The sequence below is a fragment of the Diceros bicornis genome, chromosome 20, assembly GCF_020826845.1.
Source record: "Diceros bicornis minor isolate mBicDic1 chromosome 20, mDicBic1.mat.cur, whole genome shotgun sequence".
Lineage (NCBI taxonomy): Eukaryota > Metazoa > Chordata > Mammalia > Perissodactyla > Rhinocerotidae > Diceros > Diceros bicornis.
Genome location: NC_080759.1, coordinates 23371128 through 23389310, shown reverse-complemented (window position 1 = coordinate 23389310; position 18183 = coordinate 23371128).

Here is an 18183-nt window from a genome sequence, read left to right as displayed (position 1 = left end):
TAGAGTGTCTTATTTCAAAAAAAATAGTTATTCCAGAATGAGGTTGCAATTTTTTTCTTTGTGAGGAGGACTAGCCCTGAGCTAATATCCGATGCCAATCCTCCCCTTTTTTCTTTGAGGAAGACTGGCCCTGGGCTAACATCTGTGCCCATCTTCCTCTACTTTATATGGGACGCCGACACAGCATGCCTTAACAAGCAGTGCCTCGGAGCACACCTGGGATCTGAACCTGTGAACCCCGGGCCGCGGCAGCTGAGCACGCGCATTTAACCGCTGTGCCACCGGGCAGCCCCTGCAATTTTTTTCATTGTGATTTTAGATTGGCAAATTGATGGATGTGCATATGTTTTACTAAATTAATATTCAATACATGAGTAAGACCTTGTGTTCTATTAATTTCTACATATTTACTTCTTAGAAATGATCATATGTCTCAAATATTGCTTTTAGTATAAACAACATTTATTTTCTCCATTATGTAATCAATATACGGTATTTTTCTGATACTAAATATCTTTTGCGAAAAACATGCAATTTAATTTACCATGTGGCAATGCTAGCTAAAATAACAAAATCATTATATTTTAAAAGCTGCACATAGAAACTTTACCAAGAAGTTTCAAGCAATACTTACTAGAATTATGTGTTTAATATTAACTATTTTTTCATGATCTTGGATATCTGTAGATTTTTACTAGTTCAGACAGTGGATTTTTATATTTGTATGCAACTCCTATATAGATACCCTGCTACTAAAACAATATTCTGTTATATAGGGAGACTACTGTTTCAAAGTTTAAGACTCTTCCTAGGATGCAAATTACATTAATTTGGCAATGAACCATCAGCACACTAAGTCCAAGATGAAACATCAGTTGTTTTTTTGAAGGAAATACAGATAATCATCTGAGAGTTCAAACTTCTTAGTGTTTACAGTTTCTTTTCTCTTGCTGACACAGACATATGAGCAGGCCAATGGTTTACAACCATGTAAAGACGCATAGTACTGAAAGTTGGATTATAAAATGTGGACTGGAAAGAAGTATTCTAGTTGAATTTCAAGCCCCTGAGAAGGTTTTATTACAGAAGTGCTGGCAGAAGCATTCCAAAATCACAGTAGCAGTAATGACTCGCCTGGAATACCTTATTAATGGTACATAGAGCAAGAAACAAAAGTGAAATGTTTAAGGTTGGTGTCCAAATGACCCCACATCCAATATTTTTAGTTTTGTTTTGTTTTGTTTTTGTTTCTCTTTGGTCTTATTTTGTCTTCCTGATGAAATGGTAATTGACGATATTGAAGCAAGGTGATTCTAAAAATTTAGATCACTTAATTGGCCTACATCTGTGATCTCAATGAAAATCTTAGCAAGAATGTCACATTGGAACAGGCAGCTGAGTGTGAGATATTAATCAGACATATAGAAACTATCTCTTGGTGTCATCTAGTGGTTGTATTTCATCACTGCATAAAAGAAACGCCTTACTGGTTTTCTGAGTACCGATTGTTTTCTTACATTTGTTTCTGACTGACTGGAGTGAAAGAAGCTGCCATTTTTAGCAGACAAGAGAAGGTTAGTAGCAATCAAGACTTTCTGGGCTGTTCACCCTGGCCCTTTGCTGTGCCTTCTTATAAGGTCAAGACACGTCATGGGAAGCTCAGTTATTGTACCCTGGTGTGAAGGTGCTGTCTGCTGCCCCGTTTAGACCGCGTGACTGAGTGACTGGGTGTTGTTAAGGGAATCCACAGCCAACACACAAGGTATTTTCTCTGAGCAGGCTGAGCAGCGCTCAGGGGATTCTGACAGACTGAGCTGACGTGCTAACAATCTGATTGCAGATGGCAATGGTAGGAGCCTCCGAGTGAGAGAGGAGTCCCCTGACCCTCCTGTCATCTACTCTCTCAATCTCCATCCTAGGATGGGAACACTGCACAACTATCACAGGGAAAGGTGACATAGTGAAAATAACTTATCCACAAACGTGCTGAAATGTCATCTCTAATGTTATAGTTCCTTTAAGACGAACTATAATTTCTAATATAACTTTTCAGTTTTGAAAGGCAAGGGCACCAAGCCTGGGTTGACAGAAATAAATTATCCAGATAATTAAGGCTAACTACTCCACTTTCTCCTACTCCCTGGCCCACGCACAGACAATAATAGGGCTCAATTATTTATAATTCAGGAATACTTTTTCTTTAAAAAAAAGGATTTTCTGAAAACTGGGGTTTGAATGGCTCAAAATTATAATAATTAAGGAAGAAAATTATTAACAAATTATAATCAGGAAATTACAAATTTTAAATCATTATAGTTTCTGTTATCATGTCCAATGTAACAAAGATAAGGCATGATAAAAAATGGAAAAAATGAATGTGACACTTCATTCTCAATTTTCCATAATTATCTGATATTTTTAGCAAATTTTGTGGTTTTTTACATGATCTTAATGGATTTATCAATATCAAGCAAGATATTCCTCCACATACTTATAGACACATTTTATATTACTAGGTGAACATTTCTTTTGTTTTTAAATTTGCTACTATTTTTCATTGATGTTTGCTTTTTCTAGTCCATAGGTCTTTAATTTCTAGATGTCTTACACACAAACACAAATTGAGAAAAATAATTGAATGAGAATATCGATGGATATAAATTCCTAAAATTTCTATTTGCCTTTGCTATAAAGGAATTTTCTACTGCTAGTATTCTTGAAATGCAAATGTATGTACTACACACGCAGATACATAGATGTCTATAAGGTATACGTGTGTGTGTGTATACACACACACACATATATATATATACACATATATATACACACATATATATACACACACACATATACCTATACAGAGACATATATATACACATACACACACAACTATATATACGTATATATTTTTTTGTTGGAGATATATATATATATCCAACAGAAACACTCTCAATTCACACACACATTAATCCAAAATATATAGGACCAATTAGTGTTCTGCATATCCCCTCAAAACATATCACCTTTCTTCTAAGCAAAATCATAAGACTAGATCATTTAATCTAATATCTTGTGTAAGAGAGAATCAAATTTAGTTTACAGTCACTCCACTTCTGATCATTGTGCCTTATGTTACTTTATCTTATAGAGCAAGTGATTGAGAATAACGAAATAGTTATGTGGGAGGGTATGTGTTGGCAGCATTCATAAATCTCTCATCAGAGTTTGCTTCCACTCACATGAACTATCTCAAGTCTGCATCATAAAACCTATCATAATTTTCTGTCTATTAATACATTTTCAAAGCATATTTCTTGGTACCACAACTAAAATAAGATCACAGAGAAAAGATTTCTTTGACAAATAAAACAGATGATTTAAATATCTTGGGTGAAGAAAATAGAGCTCTGTCTTAGTCCTCTCACCCTGATTTCATTTTAACCTTCTCAGTAAACAAAATATATAGTATCTAATAAGGAAATAGTTGAATGTCTACCAGCTCCAGTAAATGGGAAACGTGGACCTCCTCTATGTTAACAGAGCTGGTTTATGACACCCAAATAGAAGGAACCTTAAGTAGCAGCCGAAATTGTTGGTTAATCATCAACAAAGTGAGTAAATGTCAACTTAATGTAATTCATTATTCTTAAAAGATATTCTTTGATATTTAAATTGGCTATGCTAAGTGGCCTTATCAAATAGATTATTTTCTTCAATTAAATGGCAACACTTTTAGGAGCCAATTCATCCCTGACAAGTCTCCTGGAATTCCACTTCATGTTCCTGTGCTGTTTAGCTAAGTTGTGGACAAAGTGGTACATTAAAAATACCTATTCATTTTTTTTTCCTATTCATGTTAGGTATTGCAGTAATCTGTGGTTTCAGTTACATATTTGCCCAAATGCTGAAGCTGATGTAAATTGAATACGCATTGGAACAATTGCCTAAATTTTACAGATTACGAAAACAACTGATGCTCAGAGAAGTTACGCAAGTCTCTCAAGCCATGTAGTAAATTGTGGAACTGTGATTTGACACAAAGTCTGAGCTTCTTTATAATTTAATTTATATAGTATATGGATCCCTCTTCCAAATATCACATAGAATAACCAGAAGTTTGTTGTAATGTAGCCCCTTAAGATAGCTTTCATTTAAAAGAGATAGTCCAGAGCCAGCCCTGATGGCGAAACGGTTAAAGTTCAGTGTGCTCCACTTCGGCTGCCCAGGCCCAGTTCCCCAGGCGTGGAACCACACCACTCAGTAGCCATGCTGTGGTGGCTGCTCACAGAGAAGAACCAGAACTTACAGCTATATACAGCTCTCTACCAGGGCTTTAGGGGTAAAAAGCAAGAAAAAAGGAGGAAGATTGGCAACAAATGTTAGCTTAGGGTGAATCTTCCCCTGCAAAAAAAAAAAAGAGATAGTCCCCCAGTGACATGCTAGCTTTCTGTCTCTGTAGATTGTTGAAATCCTTCCTTTATTCAACCACACATGCAGCTAGCATGGCTGTGCATCTAAAAAATAGCCGAGTAGATAAAGGCATGAGTGTTATGGACTCCTGGACTTCTTAAAGAGGAATGGACATGCCCTCCTTCTTACCCTCTTGCTTCCTTCTATTTTCTAGTAGATGTGATGGCTGGATTTTGAGCCACCATTATGCATCATGAAGTGACACAGTAAGAAGGGCAAAGCAATAAGATAGAGCTGCCTCAATCCTGATGACTCAGACAGCATATTAGTCCTGGACTCCTCATCTCTGGGCTACTTTTACATGAAAAAGAAATGAAATTCTATCTTGTCGTATTAGTTTTCTATTGCTGCACAACAATTTACCACAAACTTGGTGGCTTAAAACAATACCCATTTATTATCTCACAGATTCCATGAATCAGCAATCCAGGTATGGGTTAGCTGTGTCCTTTGCTCAGAGCCTCACAAAGCTGAAATCAAGGCATTGGCTGGGACTAATCTCCTATGATGCTCTGAGGCCTCTTCTAATCTCCTTGCTTGGCAGAATTCAGTTCATGGTGGTTGTAGGAGTGAAGTCCACTTTTTCTTGCTAGTTATCAGCCAGAGATGGCTCTCAGATCCTGGAGACTGCCTGGAGGTCTTTGCCACATGGTCTTCCCCATAGGCCTCTCATAACATGGTAGCTTATTTCCTCAAATCAAGCAGGAGGTTATCTGGTGTTGTGCCTCAATCTCTTCCTTCAGAAAGGGCCCAGTTCCTTTTAAGAGCTCATCTGATTAGGTCAGGCCCACCCAGAATAATTTCATTTTGATTAACTCAAAGTCAGTTGATTTGATACCTTAATGGCATCTGCAAAAATCCCTCCACCTTTGTTATATAGTACAACTTTTTCTACATGATCACTACTTCTCATTAATTGCTTTCTTGAAAATATCCCACCCCTGAAGTTTACATGGCAAGTTGAGTTTATAAAACTTGCTTGTGATTGAAGAGATACATTAAGTATTGTTTTCCTTTTTACTCTTCTTCTAAAGGGGTGAAAAAAAAGCTGACTTATGGATGTGTTCTGTTAAACTAAGAGAATATTTTATCTTCCCTGTGTTACAATATTTATCACCATTTTGCAATCATCCTTATGATTTAGTTGTTATCTGGATAAATCAGCTATCTTCTAGCAGGACTCACAAACTCAAATGCCTACAGAGCCAGGCATGAATTATGAATAAGTGCAATAAGTCAGGTATAATAAAACAGCATATAGTGGGGAATGTGATAAACTGGATAGTGAACTTCTATTTAAAGACACACCCCCACATAGTGCCAGCTGCTTCATCCAAGGCCAAGTTTACCAGATCTTCCAATGTACATAAGGAGCTCATACTCCAGATTTCTTTGTGCAATAACTTAATTTTCAACGTTAATTTTACGTTCGAACAATTATAACTGGTGTAGGCTAGAAAACATTACGCCTAAGTGAAGGTAGCCAATGGGTTGGCAATGGACAATTTCTGCTCTAGACAATTCAGTTGGTTAACAATAGTAAACATTTTGTTGTTGACTGTGAATATATGTTAAAAGCCTGACACATAATCAGTGCTTTTGAAATGTAGGCTAATTTAATTTGATATATTACAGAGTAATTTCCTCTTTTCAAGATCTGTCTCTTTTTATTAAATGATATAATAAAAAGATACCTAAAGGAGCTTGTCATGAGATTTTTGTACACCTAATTATTTTTAGCAAAATAACAAAATCGTTACATCTTATATTGTAGATAAAACCTGAGCTATCTTTTGGATAAAAAAGTTTAATTTGTTCCAAGTAGGTATAGGATATTTTATAATCTCTGAATTATATAATAAATGGGTCATAAAAGTTCTAAGTTGTTTTTCCTATGTCCCATTTCTGGTCAGACAGGACTTCTATCTCCACGACCATACTGAGCCTCTGAAATCTAAGGGAGAGTTTTCCACTTTTCATGTTAAAAGACAAAACACACTGTATCCAGAGGAGAAATGTGACTCTGTGTGTTTTTTAATTTTTATTTTTTCGGTAAGGAAGAGTGGCCCTGAGCTAATATCTGTGCCCATATATCTCTTTTTGTATGTGGGACGCCTGTCACAGCATGGCCTGATGAGCGGTGTGTAGGTCCGCGCCCGGGATCCAAACCTGAGAACCAGGGCCACCGAAGCTGAGCATGCAAACTTAACTACTATGCCACCGGGCCAGCCCCTGTATGTTTTATATAACTTTTTTCCTGCATTTATAGCTCCTGTCATGACTAATTAATCAGATAATTTCAAACTCTGCTTAGATATAATTGACTATTGGATTTCATGAATTCAAAAGATATGATTTTGCTCACTCACAAATACTTCAGAGGATTGATATACTTTGCTATGTTATTTTGATGAAGCAAATTTACATCAAACTTTAATCTGGCAGCTGACCTGTGCTGAACTTGGGGGGAAATCCGTGTAAGCATCTAACTCCTACATTTCAGCCAGGCTCTGTTATTCTGTATTCTTTGTCTTCTCTTTTCTTCTCAAACTGCACATCCAGGCTTGTTGGGGCATTGCAGTAAACTCACAGGGGTGCCACAGGGTATTCAAAATTTTTAAATTTTAAAAGTTTGAAAGAAACGTAGTGATACTTGACATCTGTTGAAACTATGTGAACTACAAGCCCAAGATAGTTCTGTATTAGATGGCACTAGTAGATGTGATGTCATCATATCCTTAGGAAGCTGGTTTTCAGTAGTTCCTATGATACAAAGAAAACACTATGTATAAATCAATGTAAAACAGGAAATGAGGGTGGTGGTGTTCAATCTGATTCCAACATTTGAGAACTTGTGTAGTGCCCAACAGCCGTGTACATCTCATTACTAAGTACCTGTAGTTATTCAAGAATAAACTAACATATTACTTTTTCTTTAAATTGATATATATTATTTACATGTACTAAGTTGTTAGACCAAAAATACTTATTAAATTATTTGGTCTTCACTACCTATTAAATGGAATGCTAGGTACTTCTTTTTGTCTAGGTGCACCATGAAAAAACTTATTTAGAAAATATGAGGTCTGCGAACAGAGAAAATTTGGAAACCTCTGGTGATGGTTATTTCCACTAATCGGTAAGCTCCAAATGGTTAGAGACCAAGTCAATCTTGTTTGCTGTTCCATTCCCAGCACCTCTGTAGTGCCTGGCATTATCACTTCCACTCAAATCTACGTGTTGAATTCTTTTATTCAATAATCAAATGACGTAAACGGTCCTGATAAATAAGCCAATTGCTACTGCAGGCATGGAAAGTAAGAGAAACTAACTGATCCAAGAAAGATATGTTTCCTGGTAAAAATTGAAGGTTTGGATAAATTTTAAGTGGAAAATCAATTTTGGCAGAGGCCTGCATCTATTATGTGAATGACTCCACGTTTTGATCTTTTCAGAAATAAGAGAAAGCAATTTTTGAAATCATTTTTGTGAGTGTTTCTGCCAGTGTTAAAATGCTCATCAAATGAGAAATAAAACTGTTAGAAAGTCAAAAAGGCAAGTAAGTTCTTGCTTATACATGTGCATAAAAAATATTACTCTTAAAAATGTGATTTGACTCTAATACAACCCTCTGCACTTAACCTTTTCATGAAGTAACAGCTGGCAAATGTACCAGTTAAGGCAACAAACCAGTTCTCCCAGTGAATAAATATTCCAGTCATCTATTGCCACATGATAAATCACTCTAAAACTTAGTGGCTTTGGGGCCAGCCCCGTGGATTGGCAGTTAAGTGAGCACGCTCCGCTACTGGCAGCCCGGGTTCGGATCCCAGGCGCGCACCGACGCACCGCTTCTCCTGCGGTGCTGAGGCCGCGTCCCACATACAGCAACTAGAAGGATGTGCAGCTATGACATACAACTATCTACTGGGGCTTTGGGGAGAAAAAGGGAAAAAAAGAAGGAGGATTGGCAATAGATGTTAGCTCAGGGCTGGTCTTCCTCAGCAAAAAGAAGAGGATTAGCACGGATGTTAGCTCAGGGCTGATCTTCCTCACACACAAAAAAATAATAATAAAAAAACAAAACAAAACAAAAAGAAAACATTAGACAATGTGAAAGTCCCTATGCTTAAGTGAGCTTAGTCTCCAATTTGGTACAAAGGAGAAAAATAACCCTTTTTATATTGACCATATATTGGGATAATTGTTATCTTAAATTTCTTCACCACTTGCTTCAATCTGCTAAATTTGATGAAACTGACCCCTGAATGATTGGGATTATTCTTAAAATCTGATAACTACTTCTGCTTTTCCAGTAGGGAATAAAATCAAGAAGCCTATCTCTAAAAGATGATAAACTACAGACTAAAAATATAGATATCTTCCAAATATAAATGGACAATTTAATTAATTATCATGACAAAGAAAGGAAACTAGGTGGCTGAGCACATAGGAATTAATCTGAGATCTAGAGTTAAAAGCAAGCAAGTCTTCCTGGTTACTGTGGGTATATTTACAGTGATTTTCCTGGTGTTTTCTCCTCAGTACTGAAATATTTTTAGGTTCTTAATTAATGTCTCTTTCTTTATATTTCCTAGATAAGAACTATTCCTCATCTGGTTTAGCATAAAGACTCTCCTCTTTTCCTGGGTCAGACTAATATTTTCTAGACAAGCTTTGTTGAGACCTTTCTCATAATCATGAAGGTATTGAAGAAAACTAGTGGATTCTAGAGACTTCCCAGAACCTCAAGCTTAAAACATCAGCCACATTATGCCTCGTGGAGCCAATGTCAGAGAGAGTAGACTGGATCAATCACATGGCAACAATTCTTTTATTTTCATAATCAAGTCTTGCTGAAATGTGTTCCTTTTTATTATTTTCCTTACTATATCCAGGCAGTTAAAAAATACAGCACCTAGAATGAAATAAACATTTAATAAATATAGGTTAAATAAATGATTTTTTAATTATCCTATATTTTTAATAACGCTAGGTATTCTGTATGTGTGTGTGGCAGGGGGTGGTATTAGATTTTGTTTGTTCCATCCTACACCTAGAATTGTTTTGCATCTCAGCTATCAACCAGCGGTACATTTCTTCATTTATGCTGTACCTGCCTTAGTTCAGGTCTGTATTACCTCTTCAGTGGGCTATTGAAATAGTAACTTAACCGGTATCTTTTATTCTACCGGTATGTTCTCTAATCCATCATCAGTGTGATGCAAAAGGCCCACTATGATCTATCTCCTTGTCTTCCTCTCTACTTCTCTTCATCATTTGTATTAGTTATCTACTGTGGCATAATAAATTACTGCAGACCTCACAACCTAAAACAACATACGTTATTATCTTACAGGTTCCGTTGGTCAGGAGTCTGGAACACCTTAGTTGCATGCTTTTCTTAGGGTCTCACAAGGCTGCAATCAATGTGCTTGCTGACCAGGGAAGGTTCTCACCTGGAGGCTCCACTAGGGAAGGGATCCATTCCCAAAGTCACTTAGGTTGTTGGCAGAATTCATTTCCTTACGGATTGTAGGACTGAGGCATTTGGCTTCCTGTTGGCTGTTGGCTGGAAGCTGCCCACAGCTCCTGGATACTGCCCGTGATTCTTTGCTACAGGGATTTCCTCAAAAACAGCTGCTTACTTCATCAAGTCAGCAAGAAGAGTCTCCTAGCTATCTGCTACCAAAGCAGACGTCTTATGTAATATAGCAATCATAGGCGGGACAATCTATCACCTTTGCCACATTCTATTGGTTAAAAGCAAGTCACAGGTCCTGCCCAACCTCAAAGGGAGAGGATTACAGAATGGTATGAAGACCAGGAAGTGGGGATCATGGAGAGGAGGGGGACGCTGAAGAGTCTATTTGCCACACCTTTCTCAAGCTCCATCTGTGCAGGACAACCAAAGATTCTGTACTGTTTTTATGTTGCATTTATGCGTACTCTTCTCTTCTTTTCGATTATCATTTCTATACTAATTGTTAGACAAAATCTCATTTATCCTGCAAAATAAAGTTCTGTTACGTTTTTGAATAGATATTGCTGAGGTTTCCCTTGAAAAAGATGTATTACAATTCTTGGCTTCTCTTTTGTACTTTTTACTTGCTTTTTTTTTAAATCATTTATCATAATACATTACAAAAATTTGTTTAGTTGTCTGCCTCTCCTACTTTTGTGTCATTCTAAAAGATGGGGATCATATCTCAATTATATTTGCATTTTTAGTGTTTAGCATAGAGCTTAACTCCTAATAAGTTGGTTGAATGAATAATTTAATGGTTTCCTAGGAGAAGAAACCTTCCAAATAGCCCAGGTCTTGGCTGTGTATTTATTAAAGGGGGAAAAAAAATGACTCACCTTAACCACGTCAGCTTACTTTCCATTGGTGAAACAATAGATTCTGTTTCTATCGGGCATTCCTTGCCTCTACTTTTGTTCTAGAACCACAGGGTCACATTTCTTCCATGACCCAGGTTTCCTTAGTCATCTTGAGCAGTAACAGTTTTCTCTTACTCTTAAAAATGAGTAGAATGATAGCGAAATATCTCCCTTAACACAACCTACACACATACACACACGTACACACAGAAATGTGAGGAATCAGACTCAGCTCTCCAAAAAAGCCATTTAATACAATATCATTATTAGCTTATTTTGCAAATATTCACAAGGAAAAGAGGGCACATTTTCTCTCCATACCAATGTAGGTTCTGTTATAGCAACTGTTTCCAGATGCGAATATTTTAGTGAGATAACAGGTACAGGAGTCACATTTTTTCTACTCAGTTTCTTTTTAGGTTTCGTAGAAACATTTCCAGAGTATTTGTTACATTAAATTCTGATTTTCTACTTACTGAACAATGTAATAATAGAGCCAAAGAAAAAAGAATCATGTGAAAAGGCGTGCAACACATGTTTAAAGAATTAAATGTCTCTTATCAGAAAATTTTAATGCTGAATAATAATAACCATAGAAATTTATGGTTTCCTTTTCTTGCCTCCATGTTAATGTTTCCGAATCTTTGATATTACACATCTCCAATCAGTAAGATTAAGCTTCTTTTAATGAACATTGCAACCAAAATATTTAGAATTAAAATCACAAATAATGTATTTTTTGCTAACAAAAGTAAGGGAAAATTGGTGCTAATATCATAATTTTTTTTCATGTTATAGAAGCCTATAACTTTAGTTAGCTAAGGCTACTGCAAATTTAGGGTAGAGATTACAGCCTGTTTCCATAAAGGTAGACAAAAATATGGAAAATAAAGTTAATCACTCAGTTTAACCTTTTATTGATGATGTTGTATTTTAAACCTTCCATTTTATAAATATTTATCAACATCATGAAACTAATAAATGGAAAATATCCTGTTTGAAATGTTACTTTCTAAAATCCTCATATTGTTTCTTACTCATGATTATATCATGGTCTCCACAGCATACAATCTGGTGTTAAAAAAAGACAAAATTTATGATGAGAAACAATAACATCTGTAATGTGTTGAACTTCTTTTCTTTGAGATCAACTTTTTATTGGTCAATCAAGAGGAACCATAACAAGATTCCATGCAAATAGAAGGTATAAAGTATTGCTTTAATAATTTGATTTTTATTTTTCTATTGTAACGATGGCAATTATATTGTAATATCATTATCATGTTATTATGGAGGATATTGGGTTTTTCTTTTGGAATTTATTCAGTGCTTTGCTTTTATAAGATCTGGAATAAACGTATAGAGTGTTGATTCAGCTGAACACGGCAAAGATTTGGGGTTGACATTCATGTTTCATAGGAAAAAGTATTGTAGATGAATTTTATTTTTTTATATTCAGTTTTAAATTTAGTTTGACATATTTTATTTCTGTGATAAAATGCCATAGTTTTCTTTTTGAGAGTAGTTATCATTGGGGGATGGGTTACTTTCTATATTATGTATTTCTGCAGTATTGAATGTCTTTTTATTTAGAATAAGGATTTTAAGGAGAAATAATAAAAATAAACATAATTTTTTAAAAAGATAAATTAATTACAAATGATAAGGTAAAATTTATGTCATTCAAAATATAATTTAAATACGGGAACTGAAAACTTTAAACAATAAAGATTAGAGAAAGTCAGGAGAAAGTAAGAAGCTAGTTTTTTTCAGCAAAATATATATATATTTATTTATTTATTTATTTATTTATTTGAGAGGAAGATCAGCCCTGAGCTAACATCTGCCAATCCTCCTCTTTTTGCTGAGGAAGACTGGCCGTGAGCTCACATCTGTGCCCATCTTCCTCCACTTTATATTGGACGCCGCCACAGCATGGCCGGACAAGCAGTGCGTTGGCGCGCGCCCAGCGTCTGAAGCTGAGCCGCCAGCAGCGGGAGCGCTCGCACTTCACTGCTACCCCACAGGGCCGGCCCCCGTTAGCAAAATATATTTTTATATTACCTATTCTTTTTGCTCGTTTGCCTTCTAGAATGGTTGGACCAAATCACATTTCTATCTTCATATGTATGAGAGTTTCCTTTTCCACTGGCTGCTATATGAGAATACGTTTTTGCTGATTTCATATAAAAAGTTTATCATTTTTAAAATCTGTATTTGATTAGTAAAGAAATAAAATACTTTTTGTTTGTTTGTCATTTCTTGTTTCTTGTTAATTATACCATCACATTATTACCCACTTTTTCTGGGAGTTTGGATTTTTCTATTTTAACAATAAAAGCTCTTTATATATTACTGGGAGCAACCTTTGTCTGTCAATTTTGCCATAAATAATTTCACACTTTGTATTTGCTTTTTTAATCTATTCATGGTGTGTTTGGAACTGCAGATGTTTAAAAATTATATGATCATATCTATCTATATTTTATTGATTTTATGCTTAAATAGCTTTGCTAAATAATTATTGAGAATTCTATGTTTTATGTTAGGCCTTTTGTGATTATTTCCTCAATCTTCTTCTTTGTCTCTAACTTAAGTTTTTATTTTGAAATAGTTACATTCTTATGGAAGGTTGCAAGCATAGTACAGAGAGCCCCATGAGCCTTTCAACAAACTTCCTTCAATGGTAACATCTTATATAGCTATAATATAATATCAAAACCAGGAAATTGACATTAACACCATATTGTTTACTAGACTATAGACATTCAGATTTCAACAGTTTTTATGTGCACTCTTGTGTGTGTGTGTGCGTCTGTGTGTAGTTCTATGAAATTTTATCACATATATAGATTCATGTAACCACCAACCACAATCAAGGCACAGAACAGTTCCATCACCACAAAGGAACTTTCCTGTGCTACGTGAATCCCCTTCCCCTTATGCCTAGCTCCTGGTAACCACTAATCTGTTATCCATGCATAATTTTGTCATTTAGAGAATGTCATACTCTATGCAATTATGCAATCATGCATAATATAACATTTTTTGGATTGGCTTTTTTCACTCAGCATAATGCTTGTGTTTATTAAATGCATATATTTCTTTCATTGTTTTATTTTAATACCTCCACTTATCCTCATATTATTATTCAATTTTATTATTTAAGTTGTTTTTATTAATTTATGCTGTTAACCATTGTGATTGAGTCTGGGGGGGAGGGGTGGTTAGAAGTCTCCACCTCTCTTCTTTATCCAGATAAGGTATTAACAGGACTACTTCATGCTGCTCTACAGCTGGGTCCTGGCCTCTGGCTCCACCAGTGGATCTTCCAGCCCTTCTCACCCTTACTCTTCAAGTAATCTTGCACTTAGGACACACAGAGACATATAGCTTAACTCTCCCTAAGGCTAAAATCTCTGTGTAGTGCTACTGAAAACTCACGATCCTTAAATAAGGCTTCTAAAACTCATGGTCTCTGATATCGACAATGATGATATAGTACTGCAATTTATTCAATATTTGGTAAATACTGAATACTTTTCATTCAATGTCTAATTTAAGCCTTATAAGCATTATATTAAATAGATATTGTATCCACATTTTACCGATGAAGAAACTAAAATAAGGGCATATCAGAGTTCTTAAGTAGCAAGTTCAGAATGAGGATTCTAAGGAAAGTCTGTTGAACATTATAGTCTGTATAATAAACCATTCTACTATTAATATTACAAAATTTTGGACAACTGTATTAATAAAATTCAAACAGTCAGGAGAAAGTATCTAAGAGATTATACTTGTGGGAAAAGCCCCTATTTTCTGCCCATAACTATGGTGATAAATTAGGTGATGCTAAACCTTCTGACGGATTGACATGGCCGCAGGCATTTGGCCAGAAGAATAGTGACTCATACATCACTTTTACAGCAGCCTGATTTTAATTTACTAATTTTAATTTTACTAATTTGGTTTACACTTCTACACAAAAATCAAAAGAAGATCCTCTCAATGAGCAGCTTATGCTGGTCCATTGTTATGTTAGACAGGGATTAGCTGGCTAGAATGAAAGTTGTTTGAACAATGCCTTTTTAAAAAAGGTATCAACTTGTCCTGACATTTTCTTGACATCTCTAATATTTTATATTCTGTACTCAATGATCTAGGCTCATCTAGTTAATCAGAACATAAGGAGAAGGGAAAAGCCAATTTAACTCCAGAAAGTGACCTTGATCCTATCTGGAAAAGTCCTCAGGTAATATCATTCAGCTGATGCTGGTCTTTGTGGATCCTTTTCCTATTCCCAAGAAGGAACAGAACACTACCCACGACTTCCTGACTGGAAAGTTGGGGCTTCTTAATAATAATCTTTGAAAGAAATACGCCAACAATCCCTTTTCTAGTATAAGTGGCCCACCTCAGAGAACCTATGGGTTTCATTATTTCTAGGAACTAGTTAGACATGCTCTACCTTGAAGTAGTTGAGTTAAGTTTAGTTTATATGTTGTAGGAGCAGTGCCTTCCAATAAACCATATATAAAGCTGTAAGTTGAAATTTTCTTTTTTCTTTCATTTTTCTAATGAATTGATTCTTTCAATGTACCTTTCAATCATTAAGATTAGTTTCTTAGACCATTTCCCAATGAACTCCTAAATGATCCTGATACAGGTTCACTTTTTCTGATATGTTTAATATGGCATCTTCTTAAGAGATTTAAATTTCAGAATCATTTAACATATGCATAGACTGTCAGAGAAAAAAATATAATTACAATTGATGTCAACTTCAGGGATTCTTAAATACATGTTTTCACCTATATGATTTTCTACGCACTTCTCTTTTTTCCCTATTTGAAAAAATAGCTATCTTGATCTTTTGTCATTTGGGGATCTGAATGCCAGGAATGGCAGCACCTCCAGTGGCGTTGAGGAGAGTTGAGGAATGTAAGAATTGCTATCTGTGGGCCATTCTTCTAGTCATAGTGAATATTTATTTAAATGGTAAATTCTTCTACAAACTTATGTAAAGAACATGAGTATTGAAAGATGGTAAATGTATGATTTGGAAGGAGCACACCAAATTGTACTTCTCTCTCACCTGTGTTCAAAATCAAATAAAAAATAATGCTCAAAATCTTTAGAGCAGATGCTCTCTCAAGAAAGAATGAAGGATTAAGAGATTTAAATCCTTCAAGTCAGAATTTTTGATGAATTAGATCCACTCAGTTGAAAAGTTTGGATCAATAACTATCATCAAAAAGCCAGGTAACCCAGGAAGTTAAGGGGAAAAAAATCGATCTTCAGGGAAAGAACAGCAGGAATGGCAAAGAAGCATTTCTCCTTCTAACAGTGGAGGGGAAAACTGAAGAAAATTTTATCCCTATATCTTACCACATTGATCATACTTTCTTGAGCTCCTCTCTGAGGTGCTTGTAACTTCTAGCTGTGCCACTTGCTAGCTGTGAGAGTTGGGAAAACCATTTAACCTCTCTAAGTATCCATTTCTTTATATGCAAAATGGTCATTATAACAGGACTTACTTTATAAGTTTGTTATAAGGATTAAATGGTGTAGTTTGTGTCCAATCTTCATCATAGTGCCTGACACATGACTGACATTCAGTAAATAACAGAGCAAAGCAATGTCTGTCCCGTATGCAGGATGATTTCACAGGTACCAGAAACTGGCTGATGTCTGATCATTCACATGCCAAATTTAACGCTTGGCCTAACTGTGTCTTAACTTACCTGTATGTATGGTTGGCCTGGCAGGTTAAAGGAATAAAAAGAATTAGGTGAACTGCATTATCGACTCGGTATTTATGGCTCTTAGTTTCTAGCAAAAAAATCTGACTCTCGGCCAAAAGGAAAACTACTGTAACAATATGGAGTCACTTAGAATATCAAAGGAATACTGAATAAACAGGTAACTGCTGAGAGTTCAGAAGCAAGAACTGATCTGTAGCTGAAATGAAGGAACAAATGTCAGCCATTTTTTTTATCTTTGTAGTCCTCAGCCTTTGAGAGAGAAAAAGCCATACGATTGTATGAAAGTCATGTTCTTGCCTCTTGGCTGTACAGGTGGTGAGAGAAAGGCTCTAAAAGAAGTTGTCAAAAATCAGACTTCCCTGGAGAGAGGACTCAGCAACCTGACTTAGCAAATTCCCAAAACTGCACACAGCAGAGGAGAGGTAATTTCTCAGATGGAAATTGTGGAGTGTTAGAAAGGGCTCATTGGGTCCAGGTAACCTACAAGCAATATGTAGCTACTGTGGAGACCTTTTGCTAGTCAAAGACCATTTAAAATCCCAGGTCAGATGATTAAATGGAAAGATTCTCTTCTCAATTTCAACCAACATATTACTGTCAGTATAAGAAACACTTTCAATAAAAAGATTCAGTTTATTTTTTCCAAGATAAAATCTTCCACTGAACAACACATTGAATCCTTTATAGTTTATATTTATGAAATGAAAACTTCTCTTCTATCCTGACAACCTAGACTTAGCTAGCCTCTAAGAACTTCAATAGAAGGAATTAATGTCCATTTCTGGCACAATATTGCAAAATTGATATTTATGCTTATTTCTACTATCTGTTATCTAGCCCCTCCTAGATTGATTGATTGATTTAGTTAGTTAGTTACTGGGAATATTGTGTTCATTGGAGTAACAAGGGAGTTCTTAGGGGCTTTAGGAACTAGACACAATTGAGAACTACCCTATTATTCTAAGTCTTAACTCTGTCTAGCTATGTTATTTCTTGAAATATATTTGACCTCAAGATAATTCCTCATTTTACTTTTTTGGTCTTTGATTTTTTTTAGTCTTTAAAAGTATCCAAAACAGTAGTGTATTTAACATTTTCCTAAAGTGTTCTTAATTAACTTCTTAGATAATAAAGCTAGAGTGACATTGAAGAAACAAACTACACATTTTCTAATATTACGTAGCTAAAACATTTCAGTTTTTATTGCAGTGGCTTTTGATGCACAGTCCAGTTGGAATAAATATAGCAACAGTATTTTGCAAAATGTTACTTTAAGGAGTCATTCTTATAATAAAAGAAGAGGAAGTAACGTATAAGAATATTATATATTTTTAGTTGATTGCTACAGATCTTTTGTGTGCTAGAATTTATTCCAGCTTTACATTTACGTTTCCAAGTTAATATTTCTGTTCAGACAAAACATTTCGGGCACTTTAAAATCTCTTTGTCATACTCAATTAAAAATGGTGTCCAAAATGTCAGAGTCCTTATCAAATGCTAAGTAGTGTATGGGGAAAGGAATTTTGAGTATCTAAAAGCTAGTCAAGAATTAAATTGCTCCTAA